Genomic DNA, 19,621 nt, shown 5'->3' with positions numbered 1-19,621 from the left:
GCTGTCCTGGAACTCACTTTGTAGACCAGGCTGCCCTTGTCTCTGCCTTCTAAGTGCTGGGATTAAAGACAAACACCACTTTTTTTTTTATGTATACAGTGTTCTGCCTGCATGTATGCCTGAAGGGCAGAAGAGGGCACCAGATCTCATTATAGATGGTTGTGAGCCACCATGTGGTTGCTGGGAATTGAACTCAGGACCTCTGGAAGAGCAGCCAGTGCTCTTAACCTCAGGGCCATTTCTCCAGCCCCATCAAAGATTTTCTTAAACATCAAAAATAAATGTAAAGGCACACTACTCTGAACCTCTTTGGGTCTAGCATCCTGCCAAGCATTGGAGAAGTCATGACTACTGTCCTCCCCAGAGAAGCCTCTGGTTTAGAACATGTCACCCAGAAGGATGGGATCTTTCCCTCTGGCTGAACGAGCTGGAGGTGGGTGAATAGGACACTTCCTGCTCTGAAACCCCAGCCCCCACAAAGTAGAGCCATACAGATGAAGTCATCCCTAAAGACTGGATTTGCGGTGTACTCAAAGGGCTGCCCTGGCTGGCAAGCAAGCCATGAAGGCCTCCACACAGCAAAGGGCAGTACAACACACCTTCGAGAACAGGAGGGATCCCCCAAAGGGCCCAGTGACCTGGCCAGAGACACGTTTCCATGGTCGGTAACCATGGCTGCATACAGAGGCTGCAAGAGGCCTCCACGATCATTTTTAAAGTTTTTGCCTCAGGTCACACGGCCAACGGGATCCTGAAAAGCAAGTTTCTGCTTGTGACTTGAGGCAAGGGGCCTGCCAGGGAAAAGATAAGGGCTGGAGCAAAGAGCTGCAGATGAAGCCGCCATGTCTGAGCCCCGCTCTGAGGCCTGATGCCAGCCACATGAAGGGATGAAGGGTGCGAAGCTGGTTTGTATCACATCTTGAGTTACAACCACTGTCCCAGAACCTAGAGAAGGGGAGACGGAAGGGCTCCCACCCGCCCACCCTCTCTCCCTGCTGCCTTCCCTAGGGTGGGGAGAAATCTGGAGAACTTACAACACAGCTAGAATGGACTCAGAAAGCCTCTGGGCTTTGAGACCTATGTAATGCATTCCTGAAATTATCCCAAGTTCCTAAACTCCTGGCTCCAGGGAAAGCAATCTCCGAGAGACCTTGAGAGCAAGGGCTCAGGGTGCAGGCTTGGGAGCCAGAAATCGAGACTTCAAACCCCACCTATTAGCTTAACACTACCCAAGGCACTAAGGCTGCTCATTTCTGTAAATTAAGCCTGACCTTTGCTTGGATGATAGAAAATACTCAACTGGCTCAGCCCAAGCCCCCAACCCAATGGGGACGCACTGATGCCAACTGCATGGCCTTCTGGAAGAAATAAACACACTGAAAACAGCTGAAGGAAGCAGAGTACTGCTTCCAACTCAGGCTCAGAACCCCAGAGACCTGTGCCTATATCCGTCAGAATACAGCTTCCAGAAGCCACCAGGCTAAAAAGGCTGCTTGAGTCTGCAATGGTGGTGGGCTCGCCTGCTTTTTCCATTGGGCTAGAGTGGAAAGGGGACATTGTGGGTTCTCTGTGGGACAGTCTGAGCGAGGCTAATTAAGCACATGGCCAGAAGCAGAAAGGCAGGTGCCTGTGGGGGACATTCCCACAATGACATACCTAGGGACAGACAGCCACCCTTTACTGAGGCCATACCAAGGCCAGAGGTGTGATGCTTGCAGGCTGGGGGTTCCCCAGGCAGGGAGGAAAGAGTTAAGCTGCTCTGGGCTGGGAAGGAGGGAGGGCTCAGCAACTATAAACAGTGAGCCCTGAGAGGGAAGGAGGGAGTTGACAGGATGTGGCCCGGGCTTGAGCTGTCTGGTTATTAACTTCACTTTTATTTGGAGGGGGATTCATTCGGTTTTGCGTCCCATCAAGGAAGTGAAAGCCCAGGTCTCAGAGGGGCCCGGTTTCAAATTGTTCTGTCACAGCTCATTTATTTTTTCCCTTAAATAAATAAACAAAACTACTTCTGTTTTCCCCTTAGTGAGCATTCAGCAAATCACCTGTGGCAGAGGCAGGGACGGGGTTCCCTGGGGTCCTTCATGGGAGGAGTCCGGACCTCATCTTTTCCAAGGAAGACGGGAGGCTCCTTCCTATGGCATCAGCCTTCTCCAAGCGGCCACAAGCCATCCTTCCCTGCTCCTGTCACCTCAGCCTATACCTCGAGTCCAGCCAAGCACCTAGCCCCAGGGATTCTCAACCTTCCTAATGCTGCAGTCCTTTTAATACAGTTCCTCATCTTGTGGTGACCCCCCTCCGTAAAATTATTTTCATTGTGATTCATAACTGTAATCTTGCTGCTGTTATGAATCTTAATGTAAGTATCTGTGTTTCCCTATGGTCTCAGGTGACCCCTAAGACAGAAGGGGTCGTGACCCACAGATTGAAAATCATTGGCTTAATCTTCAGCAGGCCCTGGGCCCCACAGCCCAGACCATACAGAGGAGCGGAAAGGGATTCTGGGAAGGTTAACCTTCTCAGCCTGCTTCAGACCTATGGTTTTGGTTCCTACGCCACCCTGACATTTCCACCCAAAATAACTTTCAGCAGTCAAACACACAAAAGCATTCCATCCCGGGGCTTAAGAAAACACCGTTACATCTTCCTTTGCTCAAGGTTCAAAACCTATGAGAACCTTGCCCAAACACTATGCCCAAATCCAGATTAGAGCCCACTCAATCGCGTGGCAATTCTCCTGCAGGTACCCTTTCCCAGTAAGGAAGACCAATTCCATGCTGGGTGTGACCCTCAGAAGGGGAGGGTGCAGCCACAGACCGAGGAGGCCCTCGTGATGGTCTGTAGGTGGGCTAGCCACTGAGAGGCAGTCATTTGAAACAAAGCGGGTAATTAAGGTAGGCTTCTGGTGGGTCTGATACTTAAGACAGACCTTGAAGAACTGACAAAGACTATTCTAGAACATGAAAACTACAACCGATTGAAGGCCGTGGGGGAGCAGTGGGGTCCTCTGCTCCTCAGACAGCATCAGAATGACTGAGAAGCCAGTAATGAGCTGGCCGCGTACAGCACGGGGCAGCCGGTCCTTGGCCCTGGGTTGGTGTGACCCGAGGGCATCCACCGTTATACCACCTTGTCTCGGACCCTAACCCTGGGCTGCCATACGACAGCCTGATGATCACTCTGACCTACTTCAACCACCTATGACTTTAAGCTCTGTGAATATAGGGCAAAAAGAACGAGGAGGCGACTGGGCCACGTCCAATCAATGACCGAAGCGCTGGCCCGGCCTGCTAATGGCTGACTGTCAGCATTTCCCAACACCCCGAGGAACGTGCCAGGGCCTCGGGTTCTCTGCCCATTCTTAGAAATTCCTCCGCAGGCCCATGACACTTCGCTTTCCAAAGCCCGGACCTGCCGCGGGGCTCGGTGGCCCGACCCCTGGCCGCGCCCAGAGCGGCCAGGAGCGGGTTAAGGGCGCCAAGATGGCCGGCTTGTTTTGCTCGCCCAGGCGTCACGCGGAGGCTTGCCCTTTGCCTCCCGGGCCGCGGTCAAGGTTCCGCCGCCCTCGATGGCACCCAGCCCGGCGGAGCCTCCTCCCCTGGTCCCGGAGCCTCGCGAACCTTCTAGACCCAGGCGCGGCAGGGCGGCCTGCCCGGAGCTTCCGGGCCGCTGCGGGCCCTTCGACATCCCGGAGCGTCTGCGGCCCCGGGCGGCGGCTGGTGACAACGGTGGCCGCCGCGCCGCTCTTCCCCAGCAGGCCTCCCCGGGCCTTTCCTGCAGCGCAGCGAGCGGAGGCGGTGCGATGGGCGTGGCAACACTGCCCTCCAGTGGACAGTATGCCGAACAGCATGCGTGGGACCCTCAAAACTTGCCTTTGCCCACCCGGGGAACTGGGCTCAAACAGCTGGGGAAGTGCCTTGTAGATGGTTCTCCAACTTGAGTGTGCAACACACTTTCCCAGGCGGCTCATCCAAAATCAGCTGCTGGCCTGGCCCCAACTCAGAGTTTGTAGTCTACGGAGTTCCAGAGAGAATATGGCTGCTGCAGGCCACTTGGTCCTGGAACCGCCAGCTCTGCGCACTTACCCAGGCCGGGAATCTATTATGTGTGCAGTATGCCCTGCAGACAGAGCACAGAGGATAAACTGTGACTCTGACAAAGTTCCCACCCATATGGCACTTAGAAGAGAGGATATGCTTGTGTGAACACTCATAAATCTAAGACTGCGCTTGGAAACCTGAAATTCTGTTTTATTTTGTGTGTATGGGTGTTTGTCTGTATGTATTTCTGTGCACCATATGTGTGCAATGCACTCTGAGACCAGAAGAGGACTTTGAATCCCCTGGAACTGGAGTTGCAGATGGTTGTGAGCCACCATGTGGATGTTGGTAATTGAACCCGGGTCCTCTGGAAGAGTGGCCAGTGCTCTTAATTGAGGAGCCGTCTCTCTAGTTCCTTGAAAAAGTTTTAATACATTTATAAAAAAATACACTTATATAGCCTTGATATGTGTGACTTTAAAACACACACACACAACACTTGCATCAAGTCAGGACAGTGTTCAAGACTGTGTACCTTCTTTCCAACATGTAGATTCTGGGGACCAAACTCAGGTTATCAAGCTTGTGTTACCATCACTGTTACCAGTTGAACCACCTACCGGCCCCAGTTTGAAAAAGTTTCCAAATTCCTATGAAGGGAAATATTAAGGTATTCAAAGATGACACATGAATAGGGAACTACAAAGTCCCCAATTTATGATGATTTCACCTTTAAGGTGGTACAAAAGTAATTTGCATTTGGCAGAAACCAGAGATGAATTTTTAATTCTGCCCCCCCCTCCCCTGCTAGCAATAAACACGATACTCTTTTACAGGAAGTTCCTACAGTCGCAGATGGAAAACAGCCTGTGGTCTACGGTGTGCTGAGTTGCTAAGTGGCGATGTTCAGTAAGTTAAGGTAGCCAGTGCGCTTTCCATTCCTCATACCACCTGGCATTTCCAGTTTATCTCGGGCTCGTTGGGACATGGCTTCACTGCAAATCACCAGGGAGCATCTGTGACTGAAGCTGGGGGTGAGAAAACTGTCACCAAGGACTTTCTGAGGAAACCCTTAAGCGGCGTCTAGAAAGAGGGGTTAGGAAGGCCGTGGGGAGAACCTAACAAAGCATTGGGAATGATAGGACAAGAGCATCACCATCCCTGTGAAGGCTGAAGACAGACAGAAGGGCCCAGAGCTGGTCCCCAGGGACCTCCCTCTTCAGAAGGGACCCTGAATACTCACAGCCACACCCAGGATGATATCTTGCCTTTAGGAACCCCAGCCCTGTGCTCCTGGACCGTGAACTTCTCACGGAATCAGATTTGCTTGAAGCCTGAAGGAGAATCACATTTGATGTGTTGAGTTTTGTCGGGTAGCGGTAAAAAGACAGAGTGTCAACTACCCATCTGTGTGTTCTATGCTTTGTCTGGGGCCCATGTCTTCAGTGAACATTTATATATATATATAAATATTAAGATTTATTTATTACATACACAGTGTTCTGCCTACATGCCAGAAGAGGGCACCAAATTGAATTGTAGATGGTTGTGAGCCACCATGTGGTTGCTGGGAATTGAACTCAGGACCTCTGGAAGAGCAGTCAGTGCTCTGAGCCATCTCTCCAGCCCCCATTCAGTGAACATTGTTAAGCACCTGTTGTATACTTGGCACTCGTCTCACAATTATGACATGTGAGGAGGGGCCCGCCCCGTCCTTGTCCTGCTGCTCCAAGCACTTTGGAGGGCAGTCTCCCTTCCACCCCCTGTTTATCCACCTTCCTAATGAGCCCAGGGCTGGCCAGGTTGGCGCATGGCGACCATGAAATGCTGTTGCAGGGCACTCTTACCAACTTGGAGAAGAGGATGGGTAAGCACCAGCCAGGGCCTCGCTGTTGTTCAGGCTGTGACAAAGAAGCGTTTCCCATTAGTCCTGCCACCTTGCACAGAGGAATGGCGTTAGGACACGTGTGTTAGATGGTCCAGCTCCCCGTCAGAGGAATGGCGTTAGGACACGTGTGTTAGATGGTCCAGCTCAGTCCCCCAGCACCCTGTCGTGGAGTGAGGAGAGAGGAGAGTTCCTCTCCAGGGCCCCCACCACTCCAGTGTTTGGCAAAGTAAGGTCTTTGGGGGTCCGTGGACTCCAGGCCAGTTGAGCTAGGGAGAACACATAAAAAAAAGTTTCCCTTTCTAATTCAAACCAGTTCAAGTCAGCTCCTGATTCTGTGTTATCTCCAGCAAGTGGTTTAATCTCTCCGAGCCTCGGTTGCCCCATCTGGGAAATGGGAAAGCACAGCATTCTGCCTGGTTGGAAGATTCCGAAGATTAGTAATAGCAGCCATCACTTCTCCGCTGCTGGCACTGTGCCAGGCACGCAGGGCTTCTCATGAGGTCATGTGTGGAAGTGCTGGCCTCTGGCCAGCCAGGAGTCAAGCCCCATCCTGGGAGCCACGGGTGCAGTTTCACAACTGTGCTGGTGCTCAGTGCACGTGGTTAGCACTTAATAGGTGGACGACGTTTAGCAAGACCTAGACACACGGCAAGCACTCAATAAATGACCTCCATTACAAGCCAGAGAGTGGGGACCTGTGTGCCAAAGTCCCGTGACAAAGAACGCAGAGAGGTAGGCGGCCCAGGTGATGCTTCACCCCTTTCTCTCTCCTCAGGAGGGCCAGCCCTTGTGTGTTAGCCAGCTCCCCGGGCTGGGACGTCAGCTCTTACCCACTCTACCCAGGGAGAAGCTTAATTAGCCACCCAGCAGCCAGGAGCGCCCCAGATGAAAGGTGCTGAATTTGAGTAGAAGGCGTGACCCCCATATTTATAACCAGGGCTCCCTTAGGTGAGGAAGGCCGGGGGCGGAGAGGCAGGCCAGATCAGGGCCTTGCCTTGTTTACGACAGCGGCTCTCAGGAAAGAGAGGCGGTTGCAGTGGCTGTGAATCTGAGAAGTCTCCAGGGGGTGGGAGTGGGGTTGTAGACGGCCTAAGAGTGGAAGGCGTTGGGGGGATGAACGGATCAGAAGGCTGAATGGTGTCCCAGGTATTGCTCCGCCTCCTGTACCAGGAGCTCCAAGGCCCGAAGTGGGCCTGGATGGGGTGGGTCACAGTGGGTAAAGGGCTCTGATTTGGGGCTGCCAGGTCTAAATGCTAGCTCTGCTGTGGCCTTCTGAACTCCCTCATTGACTGACAATGCTTAACGGGGAGATGCAGGCACCTACTATGCCCATTGTGTACTCCATAGGCCCTAACTGGGTGCTGGAAATACAGCCCAACAGAAGGAAGGGTTTGCTTGTCTGCATGACAGACCCCAGGCCCAAGAAGGAGAGATAAGGAGGTCAATGGCTTACAGTCTCTGCTCTCCATGAGAGGGATGGCAGTCACGTGTCAGATGCAGAGATCAAGCACTTCACTTTCCGCAGACACCCCGGACAGACAGATCAGCCGCTGAGGCAGGTAAAACTGAGTGGGCAAACTCAGACACAGGTTGAGGGGCCAGGTCTGCAGCCTAGGATATTCCTGATGCCTATCTGACAAAGCAGATGCTGCAGTCCCCTCTGCCTCAGGCTAAGAAATGCACCTGTAGTAAAGGACATAGCTAAGTGTTAAGATGGCATAAGGACCAGACCAGCAATGGCCACATGTCATCAGCAAGATCAGCAAGGTTAGGGGAAGTACCCAACCTGTGGGCAGCTGCAGCTAGAGGGTGAGGACAGGATGCTCAGATGCATCTCACAACCCCGCCCACCCTCCTCACTCCCCTACCCTCCATCCCCGTCTATCTCCACCAAAGCCGGCTTCCTGGTAAAGCAGGCCAATAACAGAAGCCGGGCTCCTCTGCCTGCATCCGTATCTGGAGGCAGGCAGCATTGCCCAGCCAAGGAATCCGAGGAGGAAAAAATGGTACTCTGCATCACCAGGGGCCCGTGGTATCACTCCAAGAGACAGAATGGGGTGCTGGGCTGAGCTGAATGGCAGGGGTCTTTCTCAGGACAAAACACTGCCACCAGCACCGTGCCATCCCTGGTGACAGAGCACTTCCGAGGTTCTAGGCATGTAGTTCTTAAACCACTAAGATTTTTACCAAAGATCTTCCCGGGGCCACAGGGCTAGTGTGCGGAGGATTTGCACTGCGGTCTGGCTCACCCCAGATTTTCCACACACAGTTCACCATATCCTTCAAGCAAGCCAGCATTTGTTTTCCTAAAGGAGCCCACAATGGTCCCCTGTGTGCTGCACGGGCTCCTAGCCAGGCTGCCTGCCAAGGAGTGAGGGACAAAAATCGTCCAACACAGAGTACCCACCCCAGCCTCTCTCCCTCCCCCGCCTGGTCTCGGCCAGCCTGTCCACAGACACGAAGTTCTGCCCGTCCACAGGAAACTCAGAGGATCTGAAGAGAGCTGTCCCCACCTGGGCCTGGAGAAGGAAGGGGACTGGATGAGAAGTCTAGGTCCTCAGGCAGGAGCTAAATGGTCCCTTCAAGCCCGTCCACACCTCTGGCAGCTGTCCTGACTAGCTGCCTTGGCAGAGAGCTGAGCGAGCAAGCTGGGTCTTGCCCCGGGTGCCTTAACTGACCCGAGGAAGCCCCGGGTGCCCTTAAGAGAATCAGGCAGAGGGAACGGGGTGCGTGGGAAGGTGGCTGATTACCATCTCCCATTTCAGGGGTGGGGTGCGGCCACCCACCTGGGGAATATAGCCTTGGTTGTTTGGCAGCCATGAGCCCCCGTCTGTCTCAGGCTCGCCAAGGGTCAGACGGGGTAAGAGATAGGCCGAATAAAGCCAGGACACGGTCTCTGCGCTGACCTGAGCTCCATTCTCCGCGCTCCAGCTGAAACCCTTCATGTGCAGCAATTCTGAAGCCGGTGTTGAAATCCACTCTGAGACGAGAAAACCGAGGCCCAGAGAAGTGTGAGAGATACGCCCACAGCCGTGTGGTCCATCGGGATGTGCACTTGGTGTCTCTGATCACAGAAGTTTTGTCTTTGATGCCCACTTAGAGCTTTTCTGTTGACTGTCATGGGAATCGGCAATGGGGACAGTGTGTGAAGGAGGGAGCAGGCTCGTGAGCTGATGCGTGAGTGGACCAGTGGGTGTGGACCAATCAGTGAGTGGCTGAGTGGGTCAGTGAGTGGCGGAGTGAGTGGGCCAGCGACGGGATGAGGCATCGGTGCAGAGGAGTGGGTCAGTGAGTGGATGGGGGCATCAGGGAGAGCGTCGGTGAGCGGGCAAGTGGGTAATAGCCCAACAGACAGAACAATAGGAGCGGAGTGGAGCGGCAGACAAGGGGCAGGTGGCTAACCGGCTCAGCTAGGGAGATGCAAGGAGGGGCGTGGCTTCAGAGAAAAAGCTAGCTCTTTGGGATGCTGGCTCGCCAGGAAGAGTACCCCCAGATCGCCCTCCTTAGAAAGAAGCCTTGAGAAAACCAGACTGGGGAGGCTCCAGGACCCCTACACACTATGGCCACTCAGTGACAGGCTGGGTTAATCATTGACAGGTCTTTGAGATCTCCATTGCTTAAGAGGACCCTGGGATTGACCTGCTGACACACACACCCCACTCCCGCCCCCCTGCCCTCCACCCCCAAGCAGGGAGGAAAAGAGGAAGGAGAGAGCTGTTGTTGGCCCTGCTGGAGGCAAAGATGATGCCCTAACTGCTGACCTCGGGAGGCAGGGAGCCCTGGTCTGGGTCTTAGGGAGGGGGTGTTTACTGTCCCAGCCCTGTTTACCTAAGAGGACGCAAGGCAGCCTGGAAATGGCTCACCAAGGGGCCATTGTTGCGAGCAGGGAGCACCACAGGGTCTTTGCCTTCTTGGGTAAGATCTCACTTGGGGTCTAGACTGGGGGCTGAGGTAGACTGGGCTGGCCCCAGGCGTGAATCTATTCTGATGTGGGTAAGAAGGAGGCTATTGGTTAGATGTAGTTCCGGGTATCAGAAACCCGGAGGGAGAGATGAGTAGGGGCCTATGAGTTCACCCCAACACCTTCTATGAGGAACAAAGGTAAAGGCACCTGGCTAACTCAAGGTTGATTGCATGAGTTTAAAGGCACACAGAGAAACCCCTCCATCTCCCCTCCCGACCAGACCCAGGCAACTCTCTGGGGGGAAACTGAGGCAGGAAAGGGGCATCTGGGAGACAGCTAACATATAGCAAGAGTGGCACTGGCCTTGTTAAAAAGAGAAAGCTCTCTGGGGTAACTGCAAATGTGTTTCCTTTGTGGCCATTAACTTCTGTCATGAAAGAGCAGGCTTTCAGAGCCACACCCATGGCTACAGTCTCTCGGGAATAAGTTGCTCAAAATATGCCAGAGAAATATATCTGGAGGGTGGTATATTGTGGTCTCCTACCCTAACCCTGTCACGACCACAGCATCCTCGGCCCAGGTGTGATCTGTCACAGTCCCTCCCAGGTGTGAGTTGCTGGGACACACCGTATAATCAATCCAGTGAGGTCGCAAAGGGTCTGAAGGGAGCTAGAAGTGTGGGGTGCACAGGCATCTGGTGGACAGGTGATATGCTCCCCTGTGCCCCGAGGATCTGCTTGAATTGCCTGTCCTGGAGAAAACCTCTAGAGGGACAGAGGGACACACACACTGCCCTCTGTCACATTCCTGAGCTGGGTCCAAGGAAGCCACCAATGGCAAATACTCTGACCACCCTGCCCTGGGACAAACTGAGCAGGCTCATCAGCTGCCATTCTGGTGTCTAGCCTCCTTTTTGGAAAATGCCACAGAGGACGGTTTAGGCTTGAGGCAAGGTAATTCTTCAGAGGCATCTGTAGAGCCTTAGGGTGTAGCCGAGACCCTGGGAGGTGTCGTGCACCCCCTAGTGGCCACTCTCCGCAAGGCTGAACAGAGCTTCCGTGCCCACATTCCAGGTAAGATGGTGGATTAAAGAGCAGCTCTGCCTGTGTGTGATGGGATGAGTCGGGGAAACAAAGAATAGATTCTACTTAGCGATATAAAGAGTAGGGCATTCGACATTACAGGAGTTTTAGGATCGCCGAGAAACGCAGAAGGCATCTCTAACCATGCAGCTCCGCAGCAGGAGAAGATGAAGAAGCCTCACCAGCAAGGTGAGCCAGGCAACCCCTGGTGACAATGTGACTCCCAAGTTCACAGTTCTCAGAAACCTCAAGCCAGCTATGGGGTTTGGTGAGACCGTGACTCCTCAGGCATGATGGGTCAGCAGCGCAGAAATCTGTTTTGTAATTCCCCCGTATCTTGAAGGACCGTGGCTAGACACAATCTTGAAAGGGAACCTATTATTTAAGAATGGGCTACCCTAGTTGCTAGGAGCTGATCACATCACCTGGGAGTAACTGTGGAGTCTGATAGTCCCGAGCCTGAGATCGGAGATGGGGCAACCTCCAAAGCCACCCGGCTGCTGCCACCTTCATTGTCGCTGCGACTGGGAACTCAAGAGTCCGGCGGACCACTCAGTATCCGCAGCCTCGTGGTCTCGTGGGTTGTTTACTATCGGTCTTTGAAATTATGGGCACAGGTCTGTCTCTACCATCCTCAGTGCTGTGTTTGCCTCTCCTTTCCCGGGGCACCCAGGAGACAGCCCCTGACGAGAACAGCAGTCAACCCCGGAGGTGCAAACTGAAGTCATGGGCGAGCGGAAGAGCCTGCCCAGCTCACAGTCTCCCGAGGCAAGTGTGGCCAGCAAAGATTCCTGGTTAACAACGAAGGGAAAATACTGAAGTGACAACTCCAGAGGACACCCGGCATTTGTCAGATGCCTGAGCATAGGCATCAGTCACAGGAAAGAGAGAAGCCCTCAGGCGCCGCTGAATCCTGCCCACCTGGCAGATCCCAGTTACAGAGAATCCAGAGCAAAGCTTCTCTCCTCCATGTCACACCTTTTTTCTTTTTATTATACCTTCAGCAGTATTTTTATTTTTTGTTTTGTTTGTTTTTTGAATCAGGGTTTCTCTGTGTATCTTTGGCTGTCCTGGAACTCACTCTGTAGACCAGGCTGGCCTCGAAGGCACAGAGACCCGCCTGCCTCTGCCCCCTGTGCACGTGTCATGGCAGAGGTCAGAGGGCAACTCATGTGTGCTCCTGGGATCAAATTCACGTTATGAAGTTTGGTGAGCACCCGTTACCTACTGAGCCATCTCACTGGCTGACTTTATCTTTTTTTTTTTTTTTTTTTTTTTTTTGCTTTTTTGCTTTTTTGCTTTTTCGAGACAGGGTTTCTCTGTGTTGCTTTGGAGGCTATCCTGGAACTCGCTCTCTAGACCAGGCTGGCCTCGAACTCACAGAGATCCGCCTGTCTCTGCCTCCCGAGTGCTGGGATTAAAGGTATGCGCCACCAACGCCTGGCTTGACTTTATCTTATTTTTTAAGTTTTTATTTTTTATTTTCCTTCTTACACTTATCTAGTTTTGTTTACATATCTTTATCACTGAGTAGTTTTTTTTACTTTATTGTTAAATTGTATATATTTACTTAATGTGTATGGGTGTTTTGCCTCTATATTACATCTGTGTGCTACATGCATCTGGTACCTATGGAGACCAGAGGAGAGCATCAAATCCCCTGGAACTGGAGTTACAGAGGGGTGTGAGCCACCAAGTGGGAGCTGGGAATCAACCCCTCGTCTTCTTCGAGAGCAGCCAGTGCTCTTTATCACTGAGTCACCTCTCCAGCCCCCTTGGGAGGTCTTTTTGAAATCTCTTGCTTTTCCTCTTTCTCTTCATAACATTCTTCTCCATTCTTCTTCTTTGCTTTTATTAAACCCTCCCCCCTTCCTGTCCTTTGTCACATTCATTTGATAGCCATATATATCCTAAGTAATTTTTAGCTTGATAGCATACTCCATTATTTTTGGCAGTCCCTGTGGTCACTGGTAGTACATTATTGTAAAGGTTTTTAAATGTATTTCTTTATCTTGTTTGGTTTCATTGTTGTTATAGCAATTTATTTGTCTCCTCTGAGTGGTCCTGACCGAATCTTCAAGAGTAGAGTGCTCTCAGAGGACATCCCTGAATAAAACTGGGAGAAATACCCAAACCAACAGATGAACAAATTACAATACAGAAAGCCAGGAGGTGCCAGCATATGCCTTTAATTCCAGCACTGCGGAGGCAGAGACAGAGGCAGGCAGATCTCTGAGTTCGAGGCCAGACTGGTCTACAGAGTGAGTTCTAGGACAGCCAGCCAGATCTACACAGAGAAACCCTGTCTTGAAAAACAAAAGTAAATAAATAAATAAAATCACAACATAGAAATACAATAAACACAACAAAGTAAAGCAACATGACTTCTCTAAAAGGTTGTAACTCCTCAATTACAAAGGCACTAAAATGGGTAAATTTCTTGGTGAAGAATAACAATACCTGTAAAATGATTAGTGACTTCAGAGGACAACACAACCAACCAGATGAATGAAGTAAGGAAATCTATTGTATCCATGTTTACACGATTACACACATACATCATACACGCACACACAATGATAATTAAAAAGCTATACAACTAAAGTGCCTACTCACTTACGAAAGTAAACATTTTAGAATAACACCAGGAATGGGGAGAGGCTCATACGCTCCCAACCCTAGCAAAGGAGGTGTTCACAGTTGATGGCTGCAGATGTCAGCTCTCCTAAGGATGTGGTCCTACTAGGTTAATTACACCCCATGGATGGCTCCACACCTCTTAGTATATGGGCAGCCCAAGTTGGACTTGGTAGGGTTTTATTTTTTAAGTTAGGAGAGTAGGAAGGGCAAGATGTGGATCTTGGAGGATTTAGGGGGAAGGATGGAAGGTGAATATCACCAAAATACATTGTGTGCTTGTATTAAATTCTCAAAGAATCGATTAAAAAATAACATTAGACTTCTTGACAGAAACTCTCAGTCAAGAAAGCATGAAGTGGTTTATTTCAAGTCCTAACAGTAAATAACCACCAACCAAGATTGCTGTTCTTAGTAAAGTTATGTTTAAAACTGACAGAGAAAAAAGACCATTTCAAGACATCCACAAACAGAAGTGAGTCATGACCATGATGCCAACATTGCAGAAGACACTTCAAGGCACCTTAAACACAGAAGGAATAAAGACAGTCTCAATCATGGAACACAAGAAAAAAACAAATTCTGTGAGAGGAACAGGTGAACACAGAGTTATGGAAGAGCCCATCATGTTCAACACAGCAAACCAGCAAAGCCCTATTATGAATAGGAGAGGAGGAGAATGAATCAATAATCCAACATTCCAGAACACAGTCAACAAAATTCAAACAATGAGCAAGCCCCTGACTTTAATAATCCTAAATATAAAGGCTGGGCAATGGTGGCACACACCTTTAATCCCAGCACTTGGGAGACACAGGCAGATAGATCTCTGTGAGTTTGAGGTCAGCCTGGTTTATAGAGTGAGTTCCATGACAGCCAGGGCTGTTACACAGAGAAATTCTATCTCAAAACAACAACAACAAAAATCCTAAATATAAATGACCTTTATCCTCCAGTTAAGAGATACAGACTAGCTTAGAGGTTTAAAACCAATACCCAGCTTTCTGCTATCTCTAAGAAATATACCTTACTGGCAGATAAAACAGAGTGAAATGACAGACATCAATTTACCATGGAAATGGAAAGTAAAAATAGTGGCAGTTCAGTTACCTGACAAAGTACCAGCAAACCAAATGAGTCCAAGGAGATAAAGAAGGCCACTACTTAGCAATAAGGATCAACACTGGGGCTCCAAGTTTCACAACAATAAACACTAAGAGACATAAAAGTGCCGATAGATACTAAAGCAGTAAGAGTCATCCAGCCTGAAAATCAATAAAGAAAATTCAGAGCAAATCTGTGCCATACATCAAATGGGCTTAACAGACATTTACAGAAATATCACATCCAATAATAGCAGGAAACACATTCCTTTCAGCAGACTATGGAACCCTCTTCAAAATGGAGCCCGTCTTAGCCGCAAAGCCTGTCTTAGTAAGTACAAAAGAACTGAAATGAAGTTGGCCACAGAGAAACCCTTTCTCGAAAAAAAAAAGAACTGAAATGATTCCTTGAATAAAACAAAGTCAGTAGCAAGAGAAGCCAGAGAAACTATACAAACAGCCACTTGGATATTGGACAATATGCTCTTTCTCCTCCACCCCCTCCCGTTTTCTTTCTTTTTTCTTTTTCGTTTTGTTTTGGTTTTTGAGAGAGGGTTTCACTGTGTAGCCCTGGCTGTCCGGGACCTCACTCTGTAGACCAGGCTCTCTTCCAACTCACAGAGATCCACATACTTCTGTCTCTAACTCTGAGTACTGGGATTAAAGATGGGTGCCACCACCACCCGGCACCCCGGCACTCTTTTGACACAGGCTCTCACTATGTAGCCCTCAGTGGCCTAGAAGTTCAGAGATCTGCCGGCTTCTGCCTCCTGAGTGCTGGTATAAAGGTGTGCACCAACACACACACAATATATTCTTGAATGACCACAGGGTCACTGAAGAAATCATAGAAAGGAATTTTTATATAATAAAATGAAAATAAAAGCACAGCTTACCAGAACCTTTGAGAGGTAGGAGACAACTCTGAAAAGAAAGTTTTAAGTTAATGAATGTTTGTATTAAAAATATATTAGGAGCCGGGCGTTGGTGGCGCACGCCTTTAATCCCAGCACTCGGGAGGCAGAGGCAGGCCGATCTCTGTGAGTTCGAGGCCAGCCTGGTCTACAGAGTGAGGTCCCAGACAGCCTCCAAAGCCACAGAGAAACCTTGTCTCGAAAAACCAAAAAAAAAAAAAAAATTAGGGACTGGAAGGATGTCTCAGTGGTTAAGTGTGCTTCCTGCTTTTATAGAGAACCCAAGCTCAGTTCCCAGTACCCACATCAGGCAGCTTGCATCTGCCTGTAACTCCAGATTCAGGAGATATGATGCCCTCTTCTGGGTTTCATGGATATCTGCACACACATGGCATATACTCACACAGATATACACACATAGACATAAATAAAATAAATCCTATTGTACTGTTGTTTGTTGCTCCCTAGAACTAACTGGTAAGACCTTATTCCTGAAGATGCTTACACCTTGGCAACAGGACACAGACAAAGCAAACTGGAACTAAGCTAGACACTTCCTTTCTTCTGAATAGCCATCATGACAGTGCCAAGAGGTACTTTGAAGAATGCTGACAGAAAATTGCCACCAAAAGTCTTACTTAGCTGTGGACATCCTATGTTCAACAATACCCTCACAAGTAACACATGTCTACTGATACAATGGTGGCAAGTTTATTATAGGGTGACAAACTACTTTCTGATTTGATTTGATGCCCACTTTACAGAAGGGAATTCACATCTGGTGCTGTAACCTAGTCAAAAGCCCTTGGCTGGGAGATGCCGTGTATGGGTAGACAATGCTGCCACCGGAGGACGGGGTTATTAAATGAAATTAGGTGTGGTATATTATTTACTTGTTGGCTGTTGTGATAAAATACCATGATGAAAGGCAGCTTAAGAAAGAATTCCTTTTGGCTTCTAGTTCTGGGAGCTTACCATCCATCACGGCAGGAAAGGCAGCAGCAGCAGAAAAGCTGAGAGCTCATATCTCACTATACACAGGAAGCAGACAGAGTAAGCTGAAAACAGGATGAGGCTATAAATTCTCAAAGTTCCAGCCCCAGTGACATACTTCCTCCAGCAACCCCTAAAATAGCATTACCAACAGGGGACCAAGTGTTTAAGTACTCAGCTGTCAGGCAAGATGCCCACTGGTACAATAATGGCATGACAGTTATAGGGGTAGCTTATAGCTGCTTTTGAATTAGATTTGAGTCCTGCTCTACAGGTGGAAATTCTGTGCCTGGTATTGCAAATCTGGTCAAAAGCTCATAGCTTAGAATGTCACAGGCCCAACGGAGGAAACTACTATTATTGTCCTGCTAAATGGACATATCAAATTGCCATTTGTGTGTGCTTGTGTGTGTGTATGTGTGTGTGTGTGTGTGTGTGTGCGCGCGTGCGCGCGTGCATGTGCACGCTGCCTTCAATTTTGGCCAGAGAATCTTCTCTTGGCAATAGTTAGCAAGTGGTGGAGACTCATTAATGGTCAAAGTGCTAAGACTAAATGACTGTTGAGTACTCAGGCCTAAATTGGACATCTGTATCACACACACACACACACACACACACACACACACACACACACACACCCATGCACATGTGTGCATCTTGAGACACATCTTGGAAAAGGCAGAAGAAATAATGCAAGAGACAGAGCGTGGGAAAGAGTGCTGTGAAACTCTGTCTTCCTGAACTCACTGCAGCTGTGGTCACCTGCACAAGGCTTACACAAGGCCAAGCCAACAAGATCAGTCAGCATTCCAACCGGCAACACAAACTGTAATCCATAGGGGGGAGAATCCTACAAGTGGTCATGAAAGGGAGAGATAGATATGTTGGAGAGTCCCTGGGAGTAGTCCTAGCAGGGAGTGGGGTGGATATGATCAAGCTATATTATTTACATGTATGCAAACAAAAATATCTTATTAAAACAATTAAGGAGGGCAGGAAGAAAAGGAGAGAGGCAGAACTTACATTACAAGATGATAGCACAACTCTAGACTTTTTAACCAAGCTTTCTTCTAATAATAATCACATCATTTGTCAGACAGTGAGGGCGCACACCTTTAATCCCCACACTCAGGAGGCAGAGACAGGGGTCCCTGAGTTTGAGGCCAGCCTGGTCTACAAAGTGAGTTCCAGGACAGCCAAGGCTACACAGAGAAACATTGTCTTGAATAACAAAATAACAAAATAATAATAGCTACATCATCAATGAAAGCCGGTTATATCATCCTCACAGAGCTGTTATTTCTGCAGAGGAAAGGGAGGGTAGCTTCAGAGCGGACGGAATGCCCAGGCTTTGGGTGGCAATCAGCTGTCATCTGAGCTGCTCGCTGCTTTCTAGGCACCTTGCTTCTGCCACTCTGACTCCACGAGGGATGCTCCCTCCAGCCTTTCTTGTCAGCTGTCCCCATCGGTATATTATTGGAAATGAGGCAGGGAAGTGGAGCCCCTCTTTATGGCTAATGGGTCAACAATACAACTTTCTTTATTTGGCCCATATTGTCCCATTGACATATCATACCAGCCCTGTATGGAAGGAGGCATCCATCTTGCAACAACTAGTCCCAAAGTTAGCTGTCACTCACTTCCAACCTCATGCCTACCTACGCTCAAACTAGGCCAAGCCTAAATTAAGGCTCAGCAAATTTAAAACTATAACTATTATATAAATGTATCCTAGGGCTGGAGAGATGGCTCAGCGGTTAAGAGCACTGGCTGCTCTTCCAGAGGACCCAGGTTCAGTTCCCAGCACCCACATAGTAGCTCATTGCTGCCTATGACTCCAGTTTCAGGGGATCTGACACCTTCACACATGCAGGCAAAAACATGAATGCACATGAAATGAAAAAATAATTTAAAAAACTGTACCTCTTATAAAAAATAAGAGATGCCGTCAAGCAAATGTATCTTTTTGTGGGGTTTCCATTTGTTTACTTGTTTGCTTGCTTGAGAAAGGATCTCACTGTGAAGTCTTAGCTTGCTTGGAACTCACTATGTAGACTAAACTGGCCTTGAACCAAGAGATTTGCCTGCCTCTGTCTGCAGAGTGCTGGAATTAAAGGCCTGTGTCACCATACCCAGCAAGTGTGTTTTTTTATATTTAAAGCAATAACTATCATCATTTAAGCACAGCAGGATTGTGTTAGACATCAATAAGAACTAAAACTGGAAAATTCACAAACCCATGAAAATTTTAAAAAATCACTTCTTAGTTGTACAGTGGTGGTGCATGCCTTCAATCCAGCACTTGGGGGTAGGAGGAGCAGAGGCAAAGATCTCTGAGTTCGAAGCCAGCCTGGTCTACAGAGTGGTTTCCAGGACAGTCAGGATACACAGAGAAACCCTGTCTCAGAAAACCAAAACCAAAACAAACAACAAACTTCTTAAATAACCAATGGATTCAAGAAGAGTCAGAAGAAAAATTTTAAAATGCTAGAGATGGAAGAAGAGAGAATATAACAGAGCAAAAAATTATAAGATATCAAAGGAATTACTGCTATAAATTAAACTATCAACACTATAAAAATAAAATCCCCATCCCTAAAGTTGCATCAACAGATAGTAAATAAAAGGCAAATTTACTACATGTAAGAAGGCAGTCATGTGATGCAATTACCTACACCCCAACATGGTCCTGAAACTAATTATATCCCCCATTTCTATAGGGGAGGGCAAGAATGGGGACATAGACAATTTTATAAATGCCTTTAGGGGAATTCAAAGGCCTGAAACAGTCTGTTTGGGTAACAAAATAGAGGGTCATTTATAAATGATTGTCTTTCAAATGGAACCAAATAGAAGACAAATGTGTGTGACAACAGTCTGTGGAGGCATTGAGTCGGTCCTTTTGCAATCAGTATAGTTAATGGAAAATCAGAGAAAGGACTCTGGGTAATTGTTTTCTCCCTTGGTCGTCTAGAATCCAATCACAGAAACAACAGAGAAAAGCCTCTCACGGCACCCACGGCACCCGGAGTTCCTTCATTGTAAAAGAACAAGCGCACTGGG

At 49.0% G+C, this 19,621-nt stretch overlaps 1 long non-coding RNA gene across 2 annotated transcripts; it reads right to left on the bottom strand.

The window, feature by feature from the left end:
* Positions 1-4,390: 4,390 nt before the first annotated feature.
* LOC110341381 lies at positions 4,391-7,655 on the bottom strand. Of its 2 annotated transcripts, none has more exons than XR_005876238.1 (4): positions 7,379-7,655; positions 5,885-6,562; positions 5,281-5,371; positions 4,391-5,065 (listed from the first exon to the last, which is right to left on the bottom strand). It is a non-coding gene; the product is annotated as an uncharacterized LOC110341381 (long non-coding RNA). The 2 variants fall into 2 exon arrangements; XR_002383305.2 differs by having other exon boundaries at positions 5,885-5,938.
* Between the last annotated feature and the right edge of the window lie 11,966 nt (positions 7,656-19,621).

Source organism: Mesocricetus auratus, unplaced genomic scaffold, assembly GCF_017639785.1.
Source record: "Mesocricetus auratus isolate SY011 unplaced genomic scaffold, BCM_Maur_2.0 Super-Scaffold_15014, whole genome shotgun sequence".
Taxonomy (NCBI): domain Eukaryota; kingdom Metazoa; phylum Chordata; class Mammalia; order Rodentia; family Cricetidae; genus Mesocricetus; species Mesocricetus auratus.
This window is presented reverse-complemented; position numbering and strand designations above follow the sequence as displayed.